Source organism: Saccostrea cucullata, unplaced genomic scaffold (assembly GCF_032062105.1).
Source record: "Saccostrea cucullata isolate Sc308-1 unplaced genomic scaffold, CSIRO_AGI_Scuc_v1 ctg6446, whole genome shotgun sequence".
Lineage (NCBI taxonomy): Eukaryota > Metazoa > Mollusca > Bivalvia > Ostreida > Ostreidae > Saccostrea > Saccostrea cuccullata.
Window position 1 is genome coordinate 16,118 of NW_026928763.1, and position 16,387 is coordinate 32,504.

Consider the following 16,387-nt stretch of genomic DNA (forward strand, 5'->3'; position numbering starts at 1 on the left):
TCCTCAATTTCCTTTTTGGTGTATTTGTTGATTGATGGTCATAGTTCTCAAGAGATGCTTTGAGTATCTTGGAATTCCGGGCACTTTGAAGTTTCCAATTTCCTTAAATTTTTAATTGTCGTATCCTTGTTTCCAGAGAGCTTGAGAATTGACTTCCTCGTCTGAGTGTATTAACACTTATCGATAATGGGAGAAAAACAGAGAAGAACTGTTAGGTTCTGATCCATAAATATCTCAAAAGTTGCTCTATTTACATATTAACTACAGTTTATTTGAAACTTTGTTTATAATTTAGACAACTGTAAGTCTTGGTATCAGCCAGTCATTTTACAATGTATCACATCAAATGTGCTTCGCAATACTGCCATGCTCTTACAGAGTTTCCTATCTCAAAATGAAAATCGGAATAAGATTATTTTTAAAGCAAAATTAGCCGCATTACTAAAACAGTCGTGTAAGTTTAGTTGTGTATCTTACATTCTGTACCTTGTTATGTACTTCTACAGAACACGTAGATATGAAGACTCGATCAGCTTTTTACATAAAGCGCAAGATAGGATGTCAGTGCCGCATACCATGTATAGAAATCGGTCAAATCCAGATATATATATAGAAACTACATGGAGCGGAAGACCCTGGGTACTAGGATGAGGAGAGCTCTAGTGAGAAATTTTAGGCTAAACGTAATGGACATTTACATTGTTGAACTTGCGTTAGAGCAGAAAATTTGTTCAAAAAATGCGATATGGTCATTAACCATTCCACCTCTTGTGGTGTTGAACATGTTGTTCATACTGAATCACCACAGACTGGGTGACACAGTCAGGTCACAAAAATCTCTACGTGATCTACAGTCCCTCCTTCTCAGTGATGACGGGACTCACGTACACAATCTCCTCAGAGATATTTCGTGGCAAATCGTCGGAATCTGTCAACAAATCTGTGGGAACTATTCAGGATCTCTCCTGTCTTATTAAAATTCCCTACAACAAATTCCATTGAACAAGCTTCTGCAAGCAACATTGTTCAGAATAAACTCTGTTCAAAATGAAGAGTTCTGACTTTGTTTTTGTTCATATATAAATGGACATACATGAGCGCGATACATACATCATCAATTAATATTTTCTGTTATAAAAGTAATTCTTTCTTTCAATTGTATTGTATTTAATTGTACTGAATTAAAGTTGATTTGTCAATACGTTTTCTTATGCCGTACTAGTAACATTTTAATGTTATGAACCTCTGGGTGAAATGATATGCATGAAAAATTTTCAATATCAATATGTAACAGTTGTTTTCTTATATGTAGATCAAAAATACACAAGTGGCATAATTTTATCTGATTTTGATTTTATCTATTATAACAAATATATATTGAAATAAACAATTTGCGAAAATATATTGATTTTTGATCGCGTGTAATTTTTGTGATGGGCCTTTATTAGACTAATACAATGTACATTGTAAAAACGAACAACTTACTACATGTAACGAGATAGTGACAGCTCTTTATGGTTGCGGGTAATTCCAGTCTCGCTTTCATGCCACATGAAAAAAAAGTCAAAGGGAGGCTACTTGTTTATCTCTTTTTATTTTGAGTTACTCCTCTCAAATGTAACCTGTTCAACTTCAGGTCTAAGGGAAAGAGGGCAGCCAAGATTAGCAAGTCATTTTTATAGTAGAGTACATTCTTATAGGAGATAGAGACTGGAAATAAAATGAGAAGCTAAGAGAGAGTGAGGTCTTCTAACGAAAAAAAATAGCCTGAGGATAATGGGGGGGGGGGGGGTGTTCGGATCCCCACAATATCACTCGTATTAAATGACGTATGACAAATCATTACTGATGTATGACAAATAACAATGCAGATAACTTTAGTACGTGTTTATAAGACAATAATACATGTATATGCAATGAATATGCCAATAAAGATACTACAGGTATACAGTAATATTTAAAAAGAAATTAATAATTGAATTGCATTTTCATTTATTTTTAAAAATCTGTATGATAAAAAATTAAGACCATTACTGATGTTTCGTGACTTGGTCATTGAATTAATTCATTATACCGGTATGTCCCAAATGTATTAAGCATGCTCCTCCCCTATTTCAACACGCACATGTTGCAGTGTATTCAAAGAAGGGGAAGTGTAGATTTTTAAAATAAAAAGTGGTACTGAGAGAAGTTTGATAAAATTTGTCACTTTGATTATATAACGTTTTTAACGTTCATTGGTGGATTTATTTCAATTAAGTAGATTACATTAAATAATTGGTTCACGTGCCATTTCCGTTTCACCATCTTCTCAAGCCTTTAGCTAGCGAAGATGGTGGTTATCTTGTTTTTTAACTTTTATAATTTTAATACTTTAGAAATCTTGTGTTTACAATTTGTTCTTTTTTTTTAACAAAAAAGCTAATTTTTGCGGCCAATTTGATGCTTTGCAGGCACGTAGCAACAAAAAAGGGGGGGGGCACTTTTTTCCCAACATTACCTATACTATTGAAAATGTTTATTGAAAGGTCGGTGCCCCCTCCCACTTCTTACCATAGTAAAATGATATCAAGGAAATGTATAGTATTGTTTGCAAAACAACTGGTAGTGAAAGAAAGTTGACATTGAAAAAAAGTTGCCCCACCCCTCCCTCACGAAATAGGATTTTCGAGTTTGAGCAATTTCCTTTTCTTTTTTTTTTTTGCTTTTTTTTGCTTGTCAACTTTAATTTACAAGTAACTGAAAAAAATTCTCGCCCCCCCCCCACTTTCAAAGGCGCCTGCTTTGCATCAATTTTGTTTCAAAGTCTACTATTGTGTTTTCTTTCCTAAATATATGGCCCCGTGGGGATCCGGGTTAGAATAGGTCCTCAGTACCCCCTTGCTTGTCGTAAAAGGCGACTAAATGGGGCGGTCCTTCGGATGAGACCTTATAAACCGAGGCCCCGTGTCACAGCAGGTGTGGCACGATAAAGATTCCTCCCTGCTCAAAGGCCATGAGTGCCGAGCATAGGCCTAAATTTGCAGCCCTTCACCGGCAATGGTGACGTCTCCATATCAGTGAAATATTCTGGAGAGGGACGTTAAACAGTATATAATCAATCAATCCTAAATATATGTACTGCTTTGTGTGCGTAAGATACATATGTAGCCTTTAATATTGTCACTATTTTTCGTGAATTACATATAAAAACTGTGTACATATCAAATGCTCAGGAAATGCCATAAATTAAGGAAGTGCAGCGAAATCTTTAAATGACAATATAATAAATGATGATTTAACTGCAAACATATTCATTTTTAATTACATGTAAGCATTTTTTTAAGCATGATGTTTTCGTTATTATAGAACACTTGTCTATTCTCTGTCAAAATATCCATTTTGAAAGTTTGTATGCCGAAGGACCATATAATTACACATATAAGGATATTAAAATCCGTTTCCTCCATGACTACCATAGTATATATTTTACTACAAAAAATTAAGTTTTACTCAGATATGATAGATTAACACTTTGTGCTGGTGTTCAACTTAATCTGCCCCTTATTTTCATTTAAAAGGTGTTGCATGTATCCACGGTTTTTCCACTCAATCATTTATTCATTATTTATAAATATATAACAAATAGTTCTCATTCTTTGAATTACATATAAATTTAAACAAAAAAAAAAACAATCCATTTTTCAGAACTTCTTAAAAAATTCATAGAAACATTGTCCTGAAATTCTATAATTCTGAAGAATGGCCTATATTGTTGAATTTTATTCCATAAATGTTTATGTGTTATTTTTATACAAAACGTCAACGTCACGGTGTTGAAGCATACAACGTCAACGTAATGACGTGACAGCATTGATTAAGAAAACAATGCTAAATTGAAACGGCTGTAAAAAGAAAACCAGAAAAGATATTCTTAAAAAATAAAATGTTTTACACCATACAAATCTTCGAGTATAATGTCAGGAAGTTTCACTTATTTTGATGACTAGGCGGATTTTTGCACTTCGTGAACTTAGCTCTTTGACAATACTGCAACAAAAAAAAAACGATGGGAGGGAATTGAAAATTTCCATCCTCAATTTCCTTTTTGGTGTATTTGTTGATTGATGGTCATAGTTCTCAAGAGATGCTTTGAGTATCTTGGAATTCCGGGCACTTTGAAGTCTCCAATTTCCTTAGATTTTTTAATTGTCGTATCCTTGTTTCCAGAGAGCTTGAGAATTGACTTCCTCGTCTGAGTGTATTAACACTTATCGATAATGGGAGAAAAACAGAGAAGAACTGTTAGGTTCTGATCCATAAATATCTCAAAAGTTGCTCTATTTACATACTAATTACAGTTTATTTGAAACTTTGTTTATTATTTAGACAACTGTAAGTCTTGGTATCAGCCAGTCATTTTACAATGTATCACATCAAATGTGCTTCGCAATACTGCCATGCTCTTACAGAGTTTCCTATCTCAAAATGAAAATCGGAATAAGATTATTTTTAAAGCAAAATTAGCCGCATTACTAAAACAGTCGTGTAAGTTTAGTTGTGTATCTTACATTCTGTACCTTGTTATGTACTTCTACAGAACACGTAGATATGAAGACTCGATCAGCTTTTTACATAAAGCGCAAGATAGGATGTCAGTGCCGCATATCATGTATAGAAATCGGTCAAATCCAGATATATATAGAAACTACATGGAGCGGAAGACCCTGGGTACTAGGATGAGGAGAGCTCTAGTGAGAAATTTTAGGCTAAACGTAATGGACATTTACATTGTTGAACTTGCGTTAGAGCAGAAAATTTGTTCAAAAAATGCGATATGGTCATTAACCATTCCACCTCTTGTGGTGTTGAACATGTTGTTCATACTGAATCACCAAAGACTGGGTGACACAGTCAGGTCACAAAAATCTCTACGTGATCTACAGTCCCTCCTTCTCAGTGATGACGGGACTCACGTACACAATCTCCTCAGAGATATTTCGTGGCAAATCGTCGGAATCTGTCAACAAATCTGTGGGGACTATTCAGGATCTCTCCTGTCTTATCAAAAATCCCTACAACAAATTCCATTCAACAAGCTTCTGCAAGCAACATTGTTCAGAATAAATTCTGTTCAAAATGAAGAGTTCTGACTTTGTTTTTGTTCGTATATAAATGTACATACATGAGCGTGATACATACATCATCAATTAATATTTTCTGTTATAAAAGTAATTCTTTCTTTCAATTGTATTGTATTTAATTGTACTGAATTAAAGTTGATTTGTCAATACGTTTTCTTATGCCGTACTAGTAACATTTTAATGTTATGAACCTCTGGGTGAAATGATATGCATGAAAAATTTTCAATATCAATATGTAACAGTTGTTTTCTTATATGTAGATCAAAAATACACAAGTGGCATAATTTTATCTGATTTTGATTTTATCTATTATAACAAATATATGAAAAATTGATTCCTATGCCGTACCTCTTGCAGTTTTCTGTATGTATTTCATATTCCATAATCAGAAATGTGTTCCCACGTACATTTTGCTTGGAAATTTTGCCAACTGACAATTGTAAACAGAAAAGTATAGAGTTCATTCATGTTAACATTATAGTGAGGATGACTCTGTCATTATTTTATCCTTATTCATTGATATTTTTGTCAAAGCAACCAAATTCCGGTGAAAAACTTTTCCATTTTCTAAATACACCTTATGTATCTTCATTATAAAAGAGCTAATAGCCTCAATATTTTTTTTCAAAAAGTTCTACAAATAAAAATATACTTCTGAAAATATAGTGAACTGCAGAAAACCGATATTATCAGAACTGGATTTGACGGTAGTACAGTAGATTTGCTTCAGTTCTATTGGAAGCTTTAACATTCAAAATTCAGAGTGGAGATATGTTCAACATAACAATATAGAAGTTTTTACATTTCATTTTGTATATTTACAAGTGATACAACATAGAAATGTTTTTTTTTTTATAAACTTGTACGTAGATTTTTTTCTTTGCTTGGTCTATTAACTGAAAACAAGGTTTTTAAAACGAAGATGAGTAGTGCAATATTTTGAGTCACTTTGAGTATATGTTGAAAAATACATTCTTGTGCACAGAATTGGTCTGACGTTTTTTTTTTTTTCAAATCTGGCATGATGGAGTCACATTGTCATTCTTTTTACAATAATAGAAATGAAAATTACACCTTTATTCATTATACTCTAGATCTGTAAAAACACACAAATTGAACAATCAACATTGTCCAGTCTGCAAAGCGTTTGGAAAGAAACGTATGTTGAATATACATTGAAAATGTCCCCATTAAAATTAACATTCAGCAAACCTGGGTTTTACATGAATTCAGCTTAAGGATAAATCCTTTCAAAATCTTATATATAATTCTGATGTCTTCAGAAAACAGAAAGGAAATAAGATTGATTAGGCCATCGATAGAGCTTACATTATTTTAATACAAAGAATTCGACAAACAAAGAATGCTTTATTGCCAATGTTTATTTAGAGCATAATATACTTATTCAGCCAATCAAATGCTCGCATGTCAAGCGAAGAATTGATTTTTCATGGTGAAGAATTCTATTATTTCTGAAATATTTAACAGTATTTGATTTGTTCACTTGACAGTTATAAATATGGACGTGTCTTTATAGGTTTTTGTTTATCACACAAAATGTATTCCAAAAATCACGTGCTGTTAACAAGTAATGGTAGGATCATATTTAGAACATAACCTACTTATTCAGCCAATCAAATGCTTGCATTTCTCGCAAAGAATTGATTCCTCATGGTGAAGAATTTTATTTCTGAAATATTAAAAGGTGTTTGATTGGTTCCCTTGAAGGTTATATGGGTGCGCCTTTATTGGTTTTTGTTTATCACACAAAACACTATTGCAAAATCTACGTATTATTTACAATGATATTAAAATTTCTAGGCCCTACTATGGAAAGCCGTAGGGTACCCCAACATTATTATTATTTTTTCCTATATAATTATACCAAAAATAATTATGTCATCCAAACTTGCTTTTTACAACATTATTATTATTTTCCTGCAACAATTATAATATTGTCTGTTAAAAGTGTACACATTATTATTATTGTGTCCTACAATTATAATGATTCACTTTACAACAATAATCTTGCCAGTCAATATGTAGAAACATTATTATAATTTTTCGCCTCATGATTATAATCTTGTCAGTCGATGTGTACACATTATTATTATTTTGTCCTACAATTATAATGATCCAAACTTTACAATAATAATCTTGCCAGTAAATGTGGACACATTATTATAATTTTTCGCCTCATGATTATAATCTTGTCAGTCGATGTTTAAAAACATTATTTTTATTTCACCTCAAAATTATAATAATTATTCTTACTTTTAACAATTATAATCATGTTTGCCCAAGCGAACACATTAATTTTATTTCGCTTCAATTTCATGCCAATTTTATTCCACATCAATCATACAATTATAATCTGTCTTACTCCAACAATAATAATCGCGACCAAAAAATTTGCAACATTATTATTATTTAGACGCTTGAAATCAAACGTTTCTGTGATTTTGATGTACTGAACAATTATAATCTTGTCAGATTTTCTTTGGGAAAGATTATTATTATTTGGACGCTTGAAAAAGTAAACGTTTGTCTGCCGAAGACAATCATGTGGTTTACGGCCATGTGCTTCCCTAGTATCAACAGTGCCGAGGAAGGCGCCAGTGAAAGGCAGGCGGTTTGCCGGTAAGTAAAGATGATTTTGTTATATTAATGTACAAGGAAGTGAATTCCATTCATTCGATAAAGGAAATGTCTCAGAAATCATCTGTCAGTATGCTGTTATTAAACGACAGCTTCGGAAGAACTAGTTCGAATTATCTCTGTACTTTTGTATAGGAGATTGCATCAATGCATGCCATTGCATTGTGAATTTATGTTCCAAATCTAGATAAAGTGGCGTTAAGTTGAATGATATAGTGTATATATTTACTAACATATACTTTTTAAAGTTTATTAATAGCTTGTACCAGAGACATATAAGAGAGGGACCGCTAACTCATTTTCGCGCCAAATTATCTACATGTTTTCGCAGCGCCCTCACCGGGAGGCATAGAAAGACTTCCGGTCGTATTAGCTGCAGTGTTTTCATCGAAGACTTTGGGGTAAATATTGCTAATATATTGTATATTTTACTATTTATAGCCTGCACGTCAATAATAATTCACATAAGGTGGATATCTATGATGTATTTTTGCAGCTATAAAGAGAAATTAAAAAGATAACACGTATAACATGAGACCATGCATCATGATGTTTACATCTTGTCGTTGTCGGTATGTACAACATTATTAATTCTGAATAAAAATGTTCTCTTGTTGAAAAGTTGCTCCTTTTATCTTCATAAACATTGTAGACTCAGGCCCTTAGGAACCGGTGAGCAAGGAGGAAAAATTAGCAACTATACAGGCACGTTTCGTTTTAAGGGGGGGGGGGGGGTATGTAAATGTAATTTTATGTAGGACAAGTTATCTGGGGGAAAAAACTTGAAGACAAGCAAATAAAAAGGGAAGTAAATTGTCAGAACAATCTGTAGAAAAATACTACTAGTATTTTATTTAGGAGGGGCCGGTTGGGGGGGGGGGTAACTTTTAGTGTACATTTTCAACAGTAAATGGGTAAACTGTATATGTTTTGGACACCCCCCCCCCCCCCATCAATATAATACTTGTATGTGCTATTCGAACATTAGAAACTACCTTTGCTTTAATGTTTCCCTTAAATAAATATTATTTAAAACTCATATGTTTTTCTTTTCCTTTTTTTATTTGCTCAACTGAGATGTCCCAAAAACTGAAATTCTTCCCACAAAAGGGGCCTGAGAGTTTCTCAACATTTTAAAGACTTGATCATAGTATTGAGATGTATTATTTACCTTTTTTGTATATCCAAGAATGTATAAGGATGAATAAGGATGTTAAATTTTTACATCATGTAAAGATGAACACTTGTTCATGTAATCTCCAGGTATGTCAGAAATCACTCTTCTCAACAACAGACACAGATTGCAAGCAGAGGAAATGAAGAATGCATATGGGTGAATTTATCCTGACCACCATAAATCTATTAAGTAAGTGGCAATTTTTACTCATTTATATCACAATAATTTTTTTAAAATGTATCATTTTGCTTCTCATGACTGTAAACATGTGTTATTTGCATCAAAATTCAGTGGCGTAGCATCGGTTTTGAAAGTGGGGGGGCCAGCCGGAGAAAATTTTCGTTTACTTACCTGAAAAAATTGACAAGCAAAAAAAAAAAAAAAAAAAAGGGAGAAAAGTTGAAAGTTGCCCAAACCCGAAAATCCTATTTGGTTGGGGGTGGGGGGGGGGGGGGGGGGGGGGGGGGGGGGGGGGGGGGGGGGGGGGGGGGGGGGGGGGGGGGTGGGGGGGGGGGGGGGTTGGTGGTTAAACTTTTTCCTCAGTGTCAACTACTTTCAGTACCAATTCTAATACTTCATTTTCGGTACATCATTAAAACAGGGGGGGGGGGGGCAGCCAGGTTTTCAATTAACATTTGCTATAGTATAGGTAAGGTTGGGAAAAAAAGTGGGGGGGCCAGGCCCCCCCCTCCCTGTTGCTACGCCCCTGAAATTTGCATCAGGATCAATATCGAATACATGTACAATTGTACATGTGTTACCTTGATTTATAGAGTGAAAATCTTATTATGTTCTTTGCGAGGGGATGCTCCGCCTTGCGGTGTCCTTGTGTCATGGGGATTGTTGATCTTTTTTTTTACTGCTTTTTTAGTTTTTTTTTTTAAATATACTAAATAATGAACAATCATTATCCCAAGTTTTACAGGTATATTTCATGGGGCTATTAAATTCTTTTCTTCATTGATTTTGTCTTTTTCATATTTTCAGAGTAACAGTACCTCTCTTGATTGATTCTACAAGATTCTGAAGTTGTTTTCCCAAAAGACCTTGACCTGCTTCATAAGGGTGTTTTAAGTGAGATCTAAGGATGAATAAGACAATAAGACAACAAATATTTGTTCAGTAATCTGTAAAGCTTAAAATTGTGTTGCTGCATAAAATATAGCCACTCTCAAAACGGCACTGAAACAAACATTGACATGTTGTGTGGTTTTTCAACAATACTGCAAATGAATAAGAAATAATATCAGAAACTTTTATGTTTTTTTCTGAGCCATCTCTCTCCATGGTATTTGTAAAAAAAAAGAATTAAGACCTCCAAGAATTTAATTAATGAATATTCTTTCCAAACATTTTCCCACTCCTTGGACTGTAAATTCTGAGTAAAGAAATGTGTGATGAACATTTCAAATTTCTATGTGATGCATACATGTATAAACTAAAATATACTACATGTACATGTACAAGGCCTAAATGTATGACAATAAATCAAACTTAGCCAATGCATATTTTTGTATTTTTTGAATACCTAGTTTTTAGGCTCAAGTGAGCTTTTCTAATGACATTTTTTCTGTTGTATGTCCAACTAAAATTTTCACAATTTCGACTTCTCAAGTACTTATGGGTCAATTTAAACAAACTGGTACAAAGCATCCCTTGTTGAAGGGGAGTTTGAATTGTTAAAATGAAGGGCCAAGTTCCCTACAAAGGGAGATATTCAAGCAGAGACAAAAATAGGGTGGTGTCTTGAAAAAAATTCTCGAACCACTGGGCCAGAAAGTAAAAACTGTGGAAGCATCTTGGGATTAGTGTAGATTCTAAATTTTTCAAATCATGATCCCCCGAGTTGGGCTGGGCCACACTAAGGAATGAAAGTTTTACATAGAAATATATAGGAAAAAAAAACTTTAAAAATCTTCTTCTCAAGTTGAAGAACCACTGGACCAGAAAACCTGAAACCTATGCGGAAGCATCCTAAGGTAGTGCAAATTCTATATTATTTAATCATGACCCCTGGAGGTAATAAGGCCAGGGTCACAATAAGGAAGCCAAGTTATACATAGAATGTAATATAAAAGGAAAAATTCTTTTTCTTAAGAACCACAGCCAGAAAAACTTGTGTGAAAGCATTTGGGGTAGTGTAGATTCTAAATTGTTCAATTTATGACCCCAGGGGTAGAATGGGGCCATGATTTAGAATCCAAGTTTTACATGGAAATATATAGGAAAAAACTTTAAAATTTCTCAGGAACCACTGGGTCCACAGGTGCTTGACGACAGGCCCCCTTCCCCCCCCCCCCCCTTTCGATATAGACCCCTGGGCTTTTTCAACTTTTTTCTTATAAATAATTTTCCATTGACATATTTGTGATAAGATCTATACCAACGTTAACAAATCGAAAAATTACCTAAAACAAATGTTCTATAAAATCTACCCTACATTCTATATATAAAAATCAACTATAGAGAGTGGTTAGAAATTTTTCATAAAATGTTGGTTTAAGCAAATTTTCTGAATTGATAGGATAGATTATATCACAAATGTGTCATCCATATATATTAAATTTATGTGAAAAAATTCTAATAGGCCCGGGGGTCTATATTAGGGGAGGGGGTGGTCCTGTCCTCAAGCACCTGTGGCTGGGTCAGGAAAGCATTAAACTTATGTGGAAGCATCATGGGGTAGTGTATATTTTAAATTTTTTAAATACTGTATGTAAAAATTAGCACTAATCTAGTACTTAAACATTGTTTAAAAAACCAGTAAATTTTACAATGTATGAGTTGCTGGACTAGTTACATGTTACAACATTAGTCTGGTTTCAGGATGGTGTATTTTTTAATTGTATTTTGTTTTGTTTTTTAATGCCAAAATAATGTAGATATGTAGTTAAAAAATCAAAAACATAATGATATAGATTTATTTTTCTATACAGCAACATAATACACTAAAAAAACATTAATTTCAGCCTGTTTTTAAAAAATAATTATTTAATGAAAGTCTAAAAACAAACAACATACTGTCATACACCAACCTGAAACCCAACACAGCTGTAACACCTATGTATGTATTGAAAACCAAGTAATTAATACATGCAACTGCAAAATCAACATTACAAACAAATGAGCTCGTCATAATTGGTCTCATCCTACACTATAAAATACATTTTACAGTCTATTTTTATTGTTATAGTTTTTAAAAGACAGACTGAACAAATGCAACTCGAGACATGGGTTAGATGGATTTCATCTATTTACTGTATTTAAATTTGTTCTCAATTCTTTGTCGTCATACACATGATACAAACGAAAGTATCTAATCCTCCTACGATTAATGCCACAAGGAAATTTTTCATAAAATTGAAGTTTTAGCGATGTTTTCTACCCATTCTTATGATGAAACGCCATACTGTTTACAGTTTCTATGCCTCCCGGTGAGGGCGCTGCGAAAATCGGAAGATGATTTTCCATTCGGAACTCGAATTTTTGAAACGTCATGAAAAATCTAGAGTGCTCCGAAAGAGTCAGCGGTCCCTCTCTTATACGTCTCTGCTTGTACTTTACAGTTTTAACTTGAATTTTCTCTGAAGTAAGTCATTCATATTGAGATCTATTGTTATTTACATTGCAACTTGGGTCAGTTGAGTTGCCCATATAAGACTGTTTGCTCTACAGTTGCAAAGTTAAGAGTTGATCCTTATGTCGTGGGTTCGATTCCCATTGTGGGACATGGAGACCAGTCCTTCATATGCAATTTACTATATACAATGAATGCACAATATTGATGGAGCTGAAAAGATTTGTCTGTACTCTGCACCCAGTAAAAGACAAAGTGTGCGATGATAGGAACACGTCACAGCAGGTGCGTGACATATACCATGTGATCAGAGGTAGCAGGGCAATCCGTGGCTAGCACTTCCAGGACTACTACATTCAGATAAAACGGTATAAACCGAGGTCCTGTATCACAGTAGGTACTGGCACAAAAAAGGCCCCTCACTGCTCAATGGCTAATTTGGCCATAATTGCTGAGTATAGAATAAATTTAAAGCTCTCCACCAGCAAATGGTGGCGTCTCCATATGAATGAAAAATTCTTGAGAGGGACATTAAACAACATAAAAACAAACAAAAAGCATTAAGGCCAAGCTTAAAAAATTTTTGTTTGCAGTTGCCGACCTATAATTTTTAGTCTGGGTAGGGAGGTAGGCAATATTTTTTTTTTGAAAAAAAAAATTGTTTCCAGATTTTTGTTAGATAACATAAAATAGAGTTTTTCACAGGCCTACTATACATGAATAAGCTGCACTCTATCTTGGTATAATGTCAGATTGATGAAGATTAAAATTGAAAATGAAACAGTTTTAATATCCTGAAAAATTGGAGAAAAAAAAAATATTTCAAAATGGCTAAAAAAAAGTTTGGGTCTGGTGCATTTTCAGTGGGTCGGTCGGCAACTGCAAACAAACAATATTTTATTTTAGGCCTAAGTTAAAAGTCTGACTATTGATAAATTGTCTTGATTGGCTGATTTTTTCTATGATTGGATGAAAACAATTTTTATGAAATAACTGTTATGTTGCAGATTATGCACAAGTTGAAGAAAAGAGCTGCTGTGGGATGGTAAAAAAAGTTCCAGGTAAAGGACAACCTTTTCCATTTATTTTAAAGGGATATGAACATTGCATATTTACTGTTAAATCACAAATTTTTGTGGAGGTTTAATTTTCGTTGTTTTTGAGGTGTGGAGAGACCCACAAATTCATGTCCACCACGAAATGTAAAGTGTTACATATAAAACTACTCAACAATTCTTCAGACACAAAATCAAATTCCCAGGATCCAAAATTTTTTCTCAAACCATGAAAGTTTGAACACACGAAAATATGTGATTTTATAGTAAGTATGTTCACCTCTGGGTCAATCTAATTAAAGTTAAATGTTAGATCTGCTCACATACTTGCTACTCTAACATCTAGCAATATCACATAGAGGGTCACATCTAAGGTCAAATTCGTAACAACTGTAGACTTATTCCTTTCAACAAATATTCAATGATTTTGCAGGCGACAATTTGATTGGATGATAGAATCTGACCTCTGACTTGACCCTCTGTGAGATGTTGTTACTGGATATTAGTGTAGCAAGTATGCGAGCGGATCTAATGCCTCTGGGTGTTTTTTATTTTAAATTCACAGCTTTTAAGAGTTATATAGATAATAAATTCTAAATTTGAGAATTTGTACATTTTTTACTCGATCATCTGTCACCATGAGAAATACAAATTATGCTCTAGTTTTTAAAGAATTATTTGCACAATTAATTTCAGGAGCAACAAAGAGTCTTGACTTTTACAGGAGTGCAGATTTTAAAGAAAGAAAACTGTGTTGTAAAGAAAGAAGATTTTCCATCAAAAAATGGTGGATGACAAAGGTAAAGAGGACAGTAATGATTAGAAAGTATTAATTATTTAACACAGGGGCAGATTTTTTGTTGCAGTTTGTAAATGCTATTCAAAATGTGTAGCATGTAAATTTTTATTAAAATATCATGATGGATGTTCATGCAACTAATAGCTCTTATCAATGTTTATAGTTTAAGCATATGAAGATTAATCAAAGTCTCTTGGATAGTTTCTTTAAAACTAAGCTTTACTCACTAATTTAAAGAAAGGTCAAGGTCAAAAGAAAGGCAGAGTTGTGGAAAACTTTTTCAGATAGCCGGTCATTCGGACCGGCAAGAAAACAAAATAAGCCGGTCCGAAGTGATTTTTGTCGGTCCGAAATTAAGTTGCAAAATGGAAAAAAAGCATAACATTTATTCATTTTATATCAAATCTATTTAATAAATCATGTTGTTAATAAAACAAAATTCAGTCTCCATTTCCAAGTACTCGTCCGTTTTCTTTTAATTCTGCATTCATAACAATACTAGATCGATACATTTATACCATCGTTTTTTGCAGGTGACAATGCTAATTCAGCACAGTCAAAGCAATTTTTAAAAGCATTTATACATTTTGGAATTATATTAACCTAGCATTCTTTGCATCGATAATCTGATAATAAATATATCAACACGAACGGAGAAAAAACGAAAAATCCGGGACAGTCGGAAATACTAGGTTAAGTGCCTTCTCCACCTGTGCTTGATTAATTCTTTCTGTTGAAATTTTTTATATTAAGCTCGTCTTTATCTGAAGTTGTTCTTTAATATGTTTTCTACCTAACTCGGCCCCAGTTGTGCATTTAAAAGGTCACGTGAACAATGCTAGTTTCGTTTTCATTTAAAGCCTCGATCTCGTAAAAAGAAAAGGTATTACGTAATCGCATATAGGATACGATAAATAAGATGGGAAATGCACAAAACAAAAAAAAAAAACAACAAAACTTTTAACCAAAAAAGGAGACGGTCATTTGGACCGACATCGATAGAATTTGTACCGGTCATACGAATTTTAAGCCGGTTTTGCCGGCATGACCGACAGTTTTCCACAACTCTGAAAGGTCAAATAAAATAATGATTATGAAATTGAATAGATTCCATCAGTATGTATCTGGCACTATCTGCATATATATAAGGTTCGATAAAAATATCTGAAACAACTCTTGAAACCAAACTTTACATAATTTAACAAAAATTAATGTCAAGGTCAGAAATAAGAAACTCTTATAAATAAAATATATGTATCAGCATATGAAGTTCAAAGTGTGATGGAAGGACAGTAGGACATGTTATTAAGATTAAGTAAGCCTCATTACAAATGTTTATGCCAAGGTGAAGCCACAATATTGGGTCATTTTTCATTGAAAATAGGAACATTTTTTTAAAATTCTGTGGAACACTAGAACCAATTGACCTAGGTGAGCATTGTGGCCCATGGGCCTCTAGTTATGTGTTATTTGATTCATCATGAATCTGGTGGTATAATGATTTTTTATATTTCAGTTCTTCCTATGAATGATGTCATAACCCACAAAAAAAGTTTGTTGGAGAGAAAAGGATCTGAAGAGGGAGAAAGAATTGATTATATTCAGATGGATTTATAGACTGTTAGACCTTTTGCTATCACTTAATTCTGTACTATTAGTTCTGCAACACTAAGCCTATAAGCTTTTGACTTGACGGTTTATCTTATTTGAGAGAGCATAGTCAATTTTTTTAGGCATTTCAAGATTAACAATGCAGAATATGTACATATGTAATGGCAGGTAAAAATCCCACACAAACAGGACACTGATAAGACTGGAATTTAGAGATATTTCATTTCTCTCTTGTGTGAACTAAAAAAAAAAATAATGCCAGAAACAATATAATAAATTAATAACTTAGTCTTGTTTTGTGCTTATACTTTTATGCTCCCATAAATGAAGTTTGGAGGGTATACAGCAAAACTCGCTTAGTACGAACACGGATATTGCAAATTTACG

General features: G+C 33.5%; 2 long non-coding RNA genes across 2 annotated transcripts; both read left to right on the forward strand.

Annotated features, from left to right (window-relative positions):
• The first annotated feature begins 7,571 nt into the window (after nucleotides 1-7,571).
• LOC134278668 (uncharacterized) lies at nucleotides 7,572-14,331 on the forward strand. The gene is made up of 3 exons (XR_009994490.1): nucleotides 7,572-7,763; nucleotides 13,543-13,596; nucleotides 14,287-14,331. It is a non-coding gene; the product is annotated as an uncharacterized LOC134278668 (long non-coding RNA).
• On the forward strand, nucleotides 8,051-10,266 carry LOC134278667 (uncharacterized). The gene is made up of 3 exons (XR_009994489.1): nucleotides 8,051-8,182; nucleotides 9,045-9,147; nucleotides 9,946-10,266. It is a non-coding gene; the product is annotated as an uncharacterized LOC134278667 (long non-coding RNA).
• Nucleotides 14,332-16,387: the final 2,056 nt, after the last annotated feature.